Source organism: Phalacrocorax carbo, chromosome 7 (genome assembly GCF_963921805.1).
Source record: "Phalacrocorax carbo chromosome 7, bPhaCar2.1, whole genome shotgun sequence".
NCBI lineage: Eukaryota > Metazoa > Chordata > Aves > Suliformes > Phalacrocoracidae > Phalacrocorax > Phalacrocorax carbo.
The window spans coordinates 41033644-41047328 of record NC_087519.1 but is presented as its reverse complement, the minus strand read 5'-3'; the positions used below and the strand labels follow the sequence as shown (position 1 = coordinate 41047328).

At 38.7% G+C, this 13685-nt stretch overlaps 1 long non-coding RNA gene across 1 annotated transcript; it reads right to left on the bottom strand.

Moving 5' to 3' along the window:
• Positions 1 to 2248: 2248 nt before the first annotated feature.
• LOC135314203 (uncharacterized) lies at positions 2249 to 12668 on the bottom strand. The gene is made up of 3 exons (XR_010373651.1): positions 12482 to 12668; positions 5323 to 5395; positions 2249 to 2386 (listed from the first exon to the last, which is right to left on the bottom strand). It is a non-coding gene; the product is annotated as an uncharacterized LOC135314203 (long non-coding RNA).
• Between the last annotated feature and the right edge of the window lie 1017 nt (positions 12669 to 13685).

Here is a 13685-nt window from a genome sequence, read left to right as displayed (position 1 = left end):
TGACCAATATTGCAGCTTAGAGAAGCCAAAAATTGCAAAATGGATGAAGTTTTCCTGAGTACCTGAAGTAGTAATTCACCTAATGTCTACAACAGCCAGGAAACAGATTCCCTTTCTGCCTTAGAAGAGCCCATTTATCCATTTCACTGGGGATTTGCTCAGTGTAAAGCTGCAGAAAGCCCATGGGCTGACAGAGGGAAATGGCATCCAGCAGCACAGGGCAGCCCAGGCAGCCCATCAAGAGCAAAGCCACAAAACAGAGCCAGAGGCAGCTCCAGGGCTGCCAACACAACTGCCTACAAAAGCTGCCAACGAGCCAGAAACTGCTTGTGGGAAAATATCACTTACCCTTAGCATCTGGGTCCCGTGATTACTGTCCAAAGAAACACAGACTGGTACGATAATGGCAGGATAAATAGTGCTTCATTTCTCCTATTTCCCCCCCTTTACTCCCACAGATTTTTGATACACACACACCCCCCTACTTGTGTACAATTTTAAAAATATTTGTGTTTTTAATCTTTGCGTTACTCATGAAGTAAAGTGAGTCTTCCTGCTTCATCTCTAAAAATAGCTTTCGCACACTTCCCTTGGCTCCCTATGTATGAGACATAGTGGGGCTATTTGTTACCGTTATTGACATGTTTGTGGTGAACTGCAAGCGTGTTTACAGTAGAAATGAAGTCCCTGCTCTCTTGGAGGTAATCCTGGGGTGTCTAAAAGACTCACGGGAGTCCTTGACATGGATTCTCTAAAACGAATTTCTGTTCCCATATAAATAAATTATCCTGGTGCCAAATATTTATATTTTCCTTCTAATTCAAGAAGGGAGCAGATGCAAAAGTTCCTGATGGTTCTAACAATAATGCCCTGCGCAGGCTCTCTGCTAGTGGGGATAAGGAAGAAGGGGAGGAAAAAAGGAAGAAAAGGGCTTTGCACTTACAACTTGCAGTGTAATAGAATGAGAAATGGGGGGTTCGCAATGAGTAAATAGGGCAAAGTGAGAATTGGCTCCCTGAGGTGATGGGTGTCAAAAATGCTAGGGAACCTAAAGGCCAGAGACGCCTTATAGCTAGTGAATTGGCCCTAACTTCCCCAAATTATGCCAAAGTTTACTCAGGATATTTTACAGTTATTAGCTTTTGTTTGAAATTGATATATTTCCATTTTCATGCAGTATCTGTTCACTGAGGGGAGAAAACTCTTTCTATTAAAAATATACAGCATTATCATCTTACCAGCATAGGCTGTTTTTTTCCTGCAGAAATTCACCAAAAGACGTAAACTTTAACCAGAATTGCAGTTTGTACATTTGCACCATACTGAAGTGGACCCAGACAGTCGCTCGTTAAAACTGTCCAGTTATGTGTAACATATATGGGACTTTGCAGCATGCCAGGTGTTAAACAAAACATGAGGTGACATCATTCTGTGGACTGTGCTATAGAAAATACAATCTTCTGGTGGTTTATAGGAAAAAAAACACACTGCTTTTTGATGAACTGCATATAAAATGATGGAAGAGTACAAGTCTTTATTCTCTCTATATTTTGAAATTGGGCAAATCTCTGCCTCTGCGTGTAAAAATTCATGTTTATAAGCAGAAAGCCTACACTAAAGCTTTCATTAAAAATATTCTTTCTAGTAAGGAATAAGGAGCTTAGAGTAAAATAAACAAAATTTATAGGAATATCTGTGGACTGCAGGTATATTTAAGTGTATAACCAGCAAGAAAATATCCCAGGGAGGCTAACCAATAACATAGGAGGAAACTGTAAACTGAGTTCCTGTGTAATAAACAGAGTGATACAGATTCAATGCCACAATCTGGTTTTTGTTTTTTTTTTTTTTTTTTTTAAATTCTCACAGACAGAAAGGTGTTTGATTCCAGCAATGAACTCTTTTGATTGATGGATTATTTCATTGAATGTTGCTGAGAGATTATTATTTCTATTCCTGTGTAAACTAATGAATTCCAAAACTCATTCAAATTTATAGTATTATTTATACCTTCAGTAAACAAATGGAAAACATTATGGCTGAACAGTTCTGGCTCCTCCTTATTCATTGGATGAGGTCTATATTCAAAACCAAATCTATCTCCAGTGTGAGGCTGAGCTCTTAGAGGAAGGTACTGTACATATAATTAGTATTAGCCAGCCTTATGCTTGGAAACAAGAGAAAAAGTATATGTGAAAATGCATCGCTTTCAGTGAGGAAAAGTACAGAAAACTAACCAAGGTACCTGTGATATGCTACGTGGTCTTTGCTTCCAATACTGGGGAAAGATGAGTAGAGTCAACTGCGTTTGATAGCTCTGAGCGTGGTCAAAAGGAAACATACCTTGGTCAACATTGCATGTATGCCAAGAGGTGCTGGGATGACTCTGTTTTATGTTAAGCAGAAAAGTTAATAGTTGCATAAAAACATATTAAAAGGCTATAGCTGAAATCAGGCTTTATATGCAGGTTTTCTATGTATTATCGTGCAATACCATAGTGCTGTTTTTAAAATAATTTGAAAAAAGCAAAGAAGGTTATTTGTTCTTTTTAATAGGAAGTTGACACGTAGAACATTTTGCTTGCTTTTTCTGTCCATATTCAGTTTGTTTGTTGCTTTTTTCCAGTTATCTTAGTGTATTGAATATTTAGTGGCATACAGATCTTGTTTACATTCAACATTTTCATATTTCATTGTATTTTAATTACTACAAAACCTTATGCACAGGCTGCATCATGATATTATTTGCTTCCACTCCACTGCAAATCATGTACATTTCCTTGAACATGAGAATATTTTTAATTTTTAATATGGAATTGTTTGAGAAGGCACACAGTTTGAGCAGTTCCAAACAAAACATGCCAGCTACATTTCAGGACAAAAAGAGGCATTATATCTTACTTATTTTAAAAGAATGACAGTGCCACTACGTCCTTCACAATCTTGTAGTTCCTACATGACCAACAGGGAAATGTTCAAATAGTCACTAGTAAAGACATTGTCACTGGTATCCATCTATTTTTTAAAAACCAAAATGTTTTTCCTAAAATACATGGGTTTTTTTCTATGGAAAGACACTTATGCTTTTTACAGTCAGGCATTTCTTTTCTCTTAAGACATCAGCTGAAGCTACAGAGAACTAGTTAGCTGCACACACACACTCCATGCTTACCCTGTATTCTTTGGAATAACTGTCTAAATTTTATTAGGATTTTGTTATAATGATGTTATATGATGTCCTTGTTGTGATACCTGCGTATGTAGAGATCTTAATATTGATTTACTATGTCTTTTGACCATCCTTGAGCAGTGTAGATAGCAATTACAGCTGTTGGTGGTATCTATTTTGTCTTTTCATAATTGTCATTTCTGGTTCTACTTAAGATTAAAATATGAAAATTGCATCACATGCACATGAACGGGGCATCAGCTAAGTTATCAGCAATATCGTGGCAGTGTCATCATTTTAACCGCTATCCTCTCCATTTTGTTTATGAAAACTGCATACTGTAACATAAACTTTTAGAAGGAATGCATCATCACATGAGTTGCCCTGACAAGATCCACTCATTCAGATCATTAATATCTTCCCCCAAAAATCATCAGGGACAGAGAAACACCTGTACAGCTGCACCAGATGTTTCTGAATAGTTTTGCTTGGGTTGCTGTCTGAGACTGATCAGTTCAATGCTGATTCCTTAGCTTGATCTAAAATCACTTACAAGCTCTGTGCTGTCAGGGTTTTGCTCAGCTGAAGTTGCAAAGGTGCAGTGGCACATGCACTATCTTAACTGCACAATAGATTTTTAAAAAGCAGTAAAAAAGCAGTAGGTTTTTAAAAAGCAGTAAAAGTAAATACATGCTCCCCAGTAATCAAAATAAACCATATTCAAACCGTATACTTGGAAGAGAGGTAGGTAATTTATGCAAAGAAACAGCAGAAAATATTTTCAAATTGCCCAAGTTCCTGTTTTTAGAGAAGTAATTTTCTTTAGCACTAGAAAAAGGAGTCCTTGTGCAGGGATGACTTGGTGTTGGTTTCTTTATAATCTGTTCATGTACAACACACGGCTGAGAAAATGGAGAGCAACCATTACATGCAACATCCTCGCAAGCATCAATGTTATCTACCAGTCCTCCCTAGCAGGGCATTCTATCAATTGTCAATGAACAGAATCTGTATTTAAAATGAAATTGAACAAAGAAAAACAGTATGAGAAAGTGTTTGGTTTGGTTTTTGGTTTTGTGCCCTTTCTTGTTTTTTAAACATACTCTGGCTGGTATTTTAAAAGATCTTTTGCACACATTTAGATACAGCTGAAAACAATTAAATACCCTCTAATAATTAATGTATATGCAATCTATAGCATACATTCTCTTCTTATTAGAGGCTCTGGGGGTTTTTTTTCTGGTGGTGGTTTTTTGTTTTTTTTTTTTTTTTTTTTTTTGCAATCTAGCTAATAAAGGCTTTCTTTTCCACAAGAGAATTTTGACAGGGTTGACTCCAGACGGCTTTCCAGCTGAGGTCTGGGGCCTTGCTGAACCTTCAAAATTTTCCCATTTGAGCTGCATCAAAGTGAAGGAAATTCAAGGATCACTAACGTCTCAGATGGTAGCACTTGCCCTAACAACCAAGGTTCAGGAATTCTTTGGAGCAGGCTGAGGTCATTTTTCTCCCCTTTTCTCCTAATGCTTTTCTCTATTAATCAGAGCTCACAGCTCAGATTGGTCTTCAACTTCCTCCCAATCCTTGCTAAGCCTGTCATTTCTAGCTATTATTTACTTTAATGGACTTTGGCTGATCCCTTATGAAGCTTTGGATCTGAGAATAATAAGGCTGGAGAGTAACGGGCACAGACATGGGTGTGGGTTTGCCTGCAGATTAACCGTGGCAGATGGGCTTTATTGCGGTTTCCTGTGTGCCGAGTGTTGATTGAGAGGGTATAATGAGAGAGGTGGTGTCTGCACAATGGCTGCAGCCACTTCATTGCACCTCGCGTCTAAACAACCCCATTTTTCTAAATCTTTGGGTTGTGAAATTTTAGGAAGTCAGAGCACAAGAACAAGTACAAAAACAACTGTAAATAACCATGAATGTTAATCCAACCCTAATTGGTCCCTTCTTTCATTATGGGTACATTTTGCTGAGCTTCTCTTCCCCACCCCCCTTTTCTTTTAACAAATGAATGATATGGACAGCTATGCATACATTTGACTTTTATAACAGTTTAACTCAAATATTACTTCATATCAACTTATATGATTATTAATATTAATGTCCCATTAGTTTTTGCATTATTAAAAGCAGCAGCAAAAGCTTACCTTGCGATCATCCTGTTATGCTTTAGGTTTTTGTCATCTCGGGGAAATTTGTTTGAATTAAATTATCTATTGTCTAGAGGATATAAAAAATAACAGCAGGAAAATTGCTTAGTATCTGGCAAAATGTGTCAAAAATATGCTTTTCTAAGTCCAAATGCCATTAACTTTCAACACTGATCAGATGATAAATTATTTTCAGCTATAGGTACTGTCAAAAGATCTTTTACAAATTCCCCATTTTAAAGATTTTACTTAATTCCTCCCTTTCACTGATGGATTAAATCACAACTATTGATTCTTTTCTTCCTTTGGGGCTTTACCCATCTGTCCTAACGCTTTCATCCCAGCACCCCTTGGGCTGAGAGAAGTGTTCTACAAATGAACCAGTGAAAACCTGGAGAAGATTCCAGGTCAAGTTTGTGTACAAGAGTTTAAATTTTTAGTGACAGTCTTCCCTTACCGCAGACGAAAGTTTCCACACAGAGCTGCACAGGCTAGCCCCACCAATTATCCTCCTCCTTTGAAAACCATTATCAAGTTTTTCAAAACTTCTTTCATTTCACTGTTGTCACTCGATGAAAAGGAAACTAACCACCATGTCAAGACAACTCGGCTGCCTGGCAACCAAGGGCCACATTTTAATTCTGACTTGCTTCTGGTCTTGACTAATGGAAAGTGACTATGTTAAGCCAGTCAGAAGAGTTGTTTGTCACTTCTGAAATGCAAACAAAACTATATTGTTTCGAAAGTCCGGGACGTGATTGATGTAAAGATTTACAGTAACAGCATTCATTTGCTCTTGTGTTTTAGTGGGATTGATGTCATATCTTTTCATGCTTTATTAAATGCTTTTGGAGAACTCAAATACATGATGCTTTTTGTCCTAAAGAGTCTAAAGAGATTTTTCTTATGCAAGAAAACTGGACTCCAGCTTGTGAGATTTAATGATTCAACTCAACATGTGTCTGTAATTTAATAAGAAACATCAGCTGAGAAATGTGAATATATATCAAACTGACCAAAAAAAAAAAAGGCAAGATAGGAAAAAAAAAATCAACAGTTTGGGGGAGGGGAAGGAAAGGTACACCGCTAACTTACTGGCAATAAAGTTTGTTTGGACAAACTTTCCCACAGCTGAATTAATTATTTTCTCTCCTAATACCAAAAAGAGAAGTTCAAATTCTGCTCCCCACCTCTTTAACTGTAAATATATGCATTCACAAACATACGACCATTCCTCTAAATTGTAACCGAAAACATTGTAAGTAATATCAACACCACTTAAACTGACTAACTATGACAGATTCAAATAGATTTATCAGTTTGTTTCCGAAGTAATTTACAAAAACCCCTCTAAAAACAATTGTATTGCAAATTACTTTTATAAAGGCCAGGTCAACTTTTCTATTAAATTAATGATCAGGACAGGATGAATGAATCTACAGTTCTCTCCTCTGCAACAGGGAGACAGACTCACACACTCTCCATGTATAGATACCATTTTTTGTCATTACCCATGCAAAATATGTGTGTGTGTGTATATAAATATATAAAGAGACAGGAAAACATAGCTGTTGTTGTAGTTTCTGTTCTATTTCAATAATATAAATCACTTTTCAAATGTCTATTATTCACTGAGGCAATAATTAGTGAATATTCAGGGTAACGGGCTTAGGCTTTTACAAGTATATTTATATCAGCATCAATGATATGCTGGAGCTCTTTTCCAAAATAATACATTTCTATTTTGCTGCAGCAACACCTGTTAATAAACAGAACCTTGTAATTAATTTTTTAAAAAATAGATATTAAAATTTAAGCACAGTAACAATATATGCTCTAATTACTGTTGCCACCTAGGATTCTTAAGGATGGTCCACAAGGCATCCACCATGTCAGTTCTCTGGGTAGAAATTTAAAAGTTTTGATGGATAGAAGGTATATGTGGAGAAAAGAGAAGCAATTCAGCCTACTTTAAGTCCTGGTCCTTCTTGGTCCATGGTGGATGGTGATCTTATTCCAAGCCTTCCCACAAATCAAGCTGCCCTATACTCAGCTCATGCAATAAAAAACCCCTGCCTACCATCCTCAGCTAATGAAATGTGGGACATTATTCCCCATGTTATCTAACCTTACCAACCAAATGGTCCAATATATGAGCGGTCAGCTCAGCACCAGCACTGTGCCCTCCAAGGTAAGAGGATAATGGATATTGATTGCAGGTGGCTGCAAGGAGCTATCATGTTGATCCAGTCCCTAGAGTATGACAGTATTGATATCAGTGGTGTAAGCAGCTGTCAGAGACATATAAGCAGGCTTTCAGCTGAGAGCCGTGCTGCAAGAGGTCAGAGCACCCGGCAGAGGACAAGCAGAGATAGCCTAGTGCCAATAATGCTGTTGCTCTTCCCATAGAACCAGGCTCACAGGGGAGGGTGCAGGACCTATTTTACTTGCACTGAATCTGTTGGTTTGTTGATGCAAGGGTGTGCCTGGAGTCTCCCTTCCACAGTCAAAAATCACCAGCCTTCGAGCTCCTCTGGGAAAGGGTAAATTCTATCTTCAAGGCCATGAAGCCACAGCATTTTCTTGTTTGAGTCCAGGGCTCAGCAACGGCCAGCACAGAACTTTGAAGGAATCCTGAATAATTGCACTATATCAAAGCAGTGAGGCCTCGGTGCTTTGCTAACTATGTGAATTCCACTTTGTGCTGATAGTATGGAAAAGGCTATATTAGGTATATGGATTTGTTATATAAGAGAGCTCTGCTGGACAGATGAAGCAGAGAAATAAGGATGTGTGCCTGTCTACCTTCCAGAAAATAATTAAGATCTCTGCCAAGACCTGCTACTTCAGGATTTCTCAATGCATGATTAAGTTGAAGCATTAGTGACCTCAAGGAAGGAGAAGGAGGAGGAGGAAGGGAAGCAGCTGCCCAATCTTTCCACTGAGTGGAAGTCAGGATTGGCTTAGACACAATAACTCCATTGACTCAGGAAAATAAATATGCATTCATTCAGAAGATTATCTAATCAGTCTAGGTCTAGATATTAGGTCAGAGATTACCTCAGCCTACCACCACAGTCTCAGCAAAGCCTGTATCTCCAAGAAGAAACAAATTAAGAACATGCACATTCCAGGATCACAGCATTTTTACAGTCCTCATCATAGCCAAAAAGCAAAAGCTGGGTGTAAAACTGTCTCTCTATAGCCAAATTACACACAAAGTATGTTGTAAATCAGCTTAACCCCAGGGAAGGCAAGCTGTAAACTACCTATCATTTTTACACAGCTACATATAACCATCATGGTGGAGGAACCCCGAAAAGGTCAAGAGATTTTTCTAAACTACCTGCATCTCCAGAGTAGCTCAAGAAGCCACATAATCTAAGGTCCTCAGATAGTATCTGTCTGCTGTTTTTCTCCTTATGGACATGAACGTGTAGCTTTCTAACTGCCTTCAGCTTCTGCTGAATTAAACACATTCCAATGTCTCTAGAGCAGCACTTAGGCAGTTGCACTCCTCTTTGCACTCTCCTGGGTAATCCTTCTGGGGGAAAGAATACATAACAAAGCCCTCAGCTGACAATTCGGGAGTCTTGCCACTGCTTATTGCCATCAGTTATTTTTCAACTGATTCAAAGATAATATGCAAGGGCTGAAAGCTTGTAGCTACTTCTTTTGAGAAAATGGAGACCAAACACTTCCTCTTGATCTTGGGCATTACCCAAGATTTTCCAGTAACTGATCTTAGACCAACTCAAAGGTCAGAAAAAAAAAAAAGGAAAAAAATATTCTTTTTTGCAGTATTTGAAGGCCCATGCTCCTTCCCAAATATAAACATGTGAATGAAATTGCAGTTCAGCTGACTGAAACTTTATACAATAGTTCCAGGTTCATAAACATTTCATGAAATCAGATTCAATTTCAATTACAATACAAGTACTTCTGTGAGCGGCAGAATGAAAGATGCGTATTCTCCCCTGGCTTTGTAGTCATAGTTAGATTCCCTGGGACCTCAGGAAGTGCAAAGCTCCAAAGGAAAGTGCCGTCCCAGGTGAGACATTCTCTGTCCTGCAAGGACTCTTGGTATTTAAGAAGCCTTTCCCACAGAGGGAACAATAGCACATCTTCCCTTGGCACCAATTTCCACAAAGTTTATAGGAACTGGCCAGCAGATTCACTACCTATAGGGCACAGCCTGATACAGACATAAAACAGAGACAGAGATGTGTGATCATATAAAACATATTTACAAACAGGATAAAAACTGGACTTTCTTGGGTCTAGACAGAACGAACAATGGGAAAAGGCCAAGGCTACATAAGCAAGGATTAATATAAGACTCAGTGGTGCACCATTAGTGTCCCTGTCTCTTTGTCACAGAAAAGAATTTTTTCCTTAGGCTTCTGGCTAAACTGCCCTCTATAGCACTTGCCTGGCTTTCCATCTGGTTTAGCCAAAACTCTTTCATCTTTCACCTTTTATACTGCTGCTTTCTCTCTTTCAGTCCTGCCTTTCAGCTGCTGCTGCTGATCTTACCTTCTCCCTGCACTGCAGGCACATCGCCTGTTCTGATCCCCTTGCTAATTCTCATCAGCAACGGCATTCACAGCCCATTCCGTTGCTCCCGGGAGGGCAGGCTGACCCTTCCCAGCCTCTGATTTCAATTTCCTAGGCTCTTCCCAAGCCCTTCACCTCACTTCTGGCAGATTAGGGATCTTCAGCTGTGCTCACACTGCCCCCTGTCCCAGGACAGGTCTCTTGCCCTTCAAGTCTTTTAAAATCCTTATCTCCAGGAAGTGAATCATGACTTCTTGTTGCTCCAGATGATGCGCCAATGCCTCACATTGTGCTTGTTTGTCATCTTTTCATAGTATGTTCCTTTCAGCAGTGAATACAGCTTATTTGTGTTGCACACAGTGCCATGCAAATTTAGGGCACTATTTTAATGCATGATAAATAATTACTATAATTAACAGAAAAACAAAATGCCTCCTGGCAATTTGTCAGGACTAGATACCTCTTTCCCTGCCAGATATTTTCATATGTATGACATGTACATATAAGATCCCTCTTGCCTCTGTGTAGGGACTTGCATCTCCCATTAGCAGTAATGGGAATTATGTGTGTTCACTGAGGGGAGACTGTAGTCTACCCTGGCTGGTGTGCTATGTTAGTCATGCTTTATTGGATCATATGGAGCATGCCAAATAAAAACAGAAAAAGCACCTTTCCATCTTCATTGTTCAGAGAGAAATATATAGGAAGCCCCTGTACACAATCATGCTTTTAATTAAGTGCTATTTGCAGGTGCTATTTCTCTCCAATTTCCGGTAGCCATTTCTAAAGGAACAATAATAAAAATAATCTGGAAAATAAAGTGATTAGGGATAAAAATTAGCTAGAGTTACTAGACTGATAAGAAATTTAAAAAAATGAGCAATTTTAATAAACCACATTTTGAAACTATAAACATCCTTGTATGGGTAGATGCTGCACTGCAAAATACTAAACTTCATTTCACTATCAATTTTCTGATTCATCTGAAGAAGTTCATTATCTGTTAAATTGAAGGCAAGCCTCCCACAGAGGAATGCTATCTAAAGATGGATGTGTTTGTGTGTGAAAGGATAGCCTTTCTTAGCAGTTTATCAAAAAAGACATTCATGGACTAGTTACTATACTTCACTACTTTGTAAATATAAAGTACAATACATACATACAATTGTATGACAGTGGTTCATTTTTGTCATCTGGTTGTGACACATTAATACAAATTTAGTCCAAACATCCAAAGTTATGCTGCTAGGAATGTTGCCATCTGGTTTTAATGAATATCTGGGGTCCATTTTTCAGTTAAGCTTTTCTTATTGTGTTTGTGTGTTGCTTTTTCCAAGCTATCTGCATAATTGCTTAAAGATTTTACTGCAATATTAATATCCTCACTGTGAATGAGGGAGAAGGGCAAAAACCAGGATGACAAAGGCTGAAATGAGGTGAAAGGCAAATTCAATTTTTCCTTGCACCATAGAAACCTCGTCAGGACTAGCTTTATCTGGTAATCCACATTTAAACTTTAACCTGTAGGGGGGCTCTTTGTGTTAGTTAATGTAAGCATAAAAAGAGTCTGAACCACTAATCAGATTAATCATATTTTGTGGGACTCAAAAGCTTCATTAAAAGGACCTCGTTTCCAAGCTACACATTTCAGAAAGGGGGAAAAAAGTTGGCTATGAAAAGGAAAGAGTAACACTGCAATTCAAAAAGACACAGACTGTGTGTCTCCTGGAATTAAACCAAATGGAGTTAAGACCTGGAACAACATCCACCTTCATAAAAAACACCCTGATGATGCCAAAATAATTAGGATATTTTACTATTGAAACTATGCATTCCCTACATTTACAAAGCTTTATCTTATGCACGAGAGAACTATTTATTAGATAAATACCATAAATGTCTTCCATTTCCTCATATTTATGGAAGTCTCCCTCTCCACTGAAACAATCATATTTTCTAAGTACTTCAGGTGGCCCCTCAGAGACAAGAAAATGTGAACTTCAGAAGAATAAGATCTGGAATCTGTCATCTGTAGTCATTCACACAAGAAGCAACCCAGTTCCCTAAAGACCATGAAAGTGGAAGAGCAAGCTACTGTCACAAGTTGGCACAGCCTTGTGCTCCCTTTCAAAAACAACAGAATAACTCTATTTTCAATAAATAAATGGCTTACCACTAAAGAAGTTTCAGTGAGCTGTTGCTCATGCCTATGGAACAAAACATGGTTTAAGATCAGAATCCCAACCTCAAGGTTTTCATCATTAAGTTCAAGAGGAACCATTTGCACTTAGGAAAGTGTGAAACTCATTCAGATCTCAGCCTACCCTGTATTGTTCTGGAGTTAGGGTGCCTCTGAAATAATGAGATGCTTTGAAGAAACAATGATGCAAGCGAATGACAAAGCTGAAAGTCTTATATTCGGAAGATTATTCAACACTGAGCAAATGAAACACTTTAAAGCAGTTACATTCCCCCTAAAATGTCTTGTATTTAAGAGGTGGGGAGAGAAATCAAGACATGACATCACTGGGATAATCATCTGAAATACAGACTCACACATTTTCCAACCATAGGATTGGGGAAGTGGAGTTAGCCTCACCTTTGTTTTCCAAGCGAGGTGAAGCATCCTCATGCTCCTTCACAGCCAACCTGCTTGCTCATGTTTCACCAATATGTTTCCATTTTTCTTTCCCCATAACTTGTCATGATCTCTTCTTGTTTCCGCAAGCTGCACGACCCTCTGCATGACCTGTATTCGACAGGTAAGTTCACTCCTGGACCGTTCAGGTAACCTAAAATACATTTTTACGCACACATTGAATTCTTCACTCTACGTGAGGTTATACACAAATTTATAACTTTCTAAATGTCTGTTTACAAGTTTTGTCCATAATTGCACTGTGACTGTACTCCTTGGCATAGTCAGTTATACCTAAAGGCACTGCTTGTACCCTGGGTAAGGTGACAGCAGGTGAGGAATCTTCTGTACAAAATGACAAGTCACCAAGGTATTGTTGTCACACTGCAAAGCTCAGAAGGGAAGAAAAGAGATTGGGTGGGCTAAGCCCCTCTCCCACCTTCACTCTTTCATAGAGCTGATGTTGCCCCATTGCTGCATGTGCTACAGAGGCTTTAAAGAAAACACAATGGCCAAGTTTTCTACACTTCGTAGACCTACACTTCACACAAAGTTTTACCACAAGCTTTCATTTTATGGCTGCATTTCTGACTGTGTGCCATTGTGTGCCATCCTGTGCCCCGAGGTCTTCACTGTTTCTTCATCAAACCAAGCAGCTGTCGAAATGTGCCTCAGCTCCATCCAGCACACATTCCCCAGCTTTCCCTTCCAAGGAAAAGGAGGGGAGAAAGGCTGGTGAATGCCAAGGTCTTGCTCCAGTGAGGATCTGGGATGTGGCCAAGGGCAGGCCCCCAGGTTCCTAGGGTAGATGGAGACTATGATACCATTGAATTCCTCAGAAAATATCACACAAATCTAAGTTATTTCTGAGCTGAGTTCAGCACGTGTTTGCATCAGTGTAAATCTGGAGCAACTGCACTGGCTTTGGCAGAATCCTTCTAAGTCTAGGCTAACGCAATTTAAAGCAGAATCTAGCCCTTTAGTTTGGATAATAAGCAAGAAATGCTGCCCTAAAAGTACAGACACAAAGAATTTTGCCCAAACACAAATAAAACCAGTTCATAGGTCTTACAAAAAGCTATGAATCCAAATATGATCCAAATCTAACTCCAAAAATTTAGATCTTTGAATTAGGGGAATTAAGAAAAGCACTAGGATGCATTAG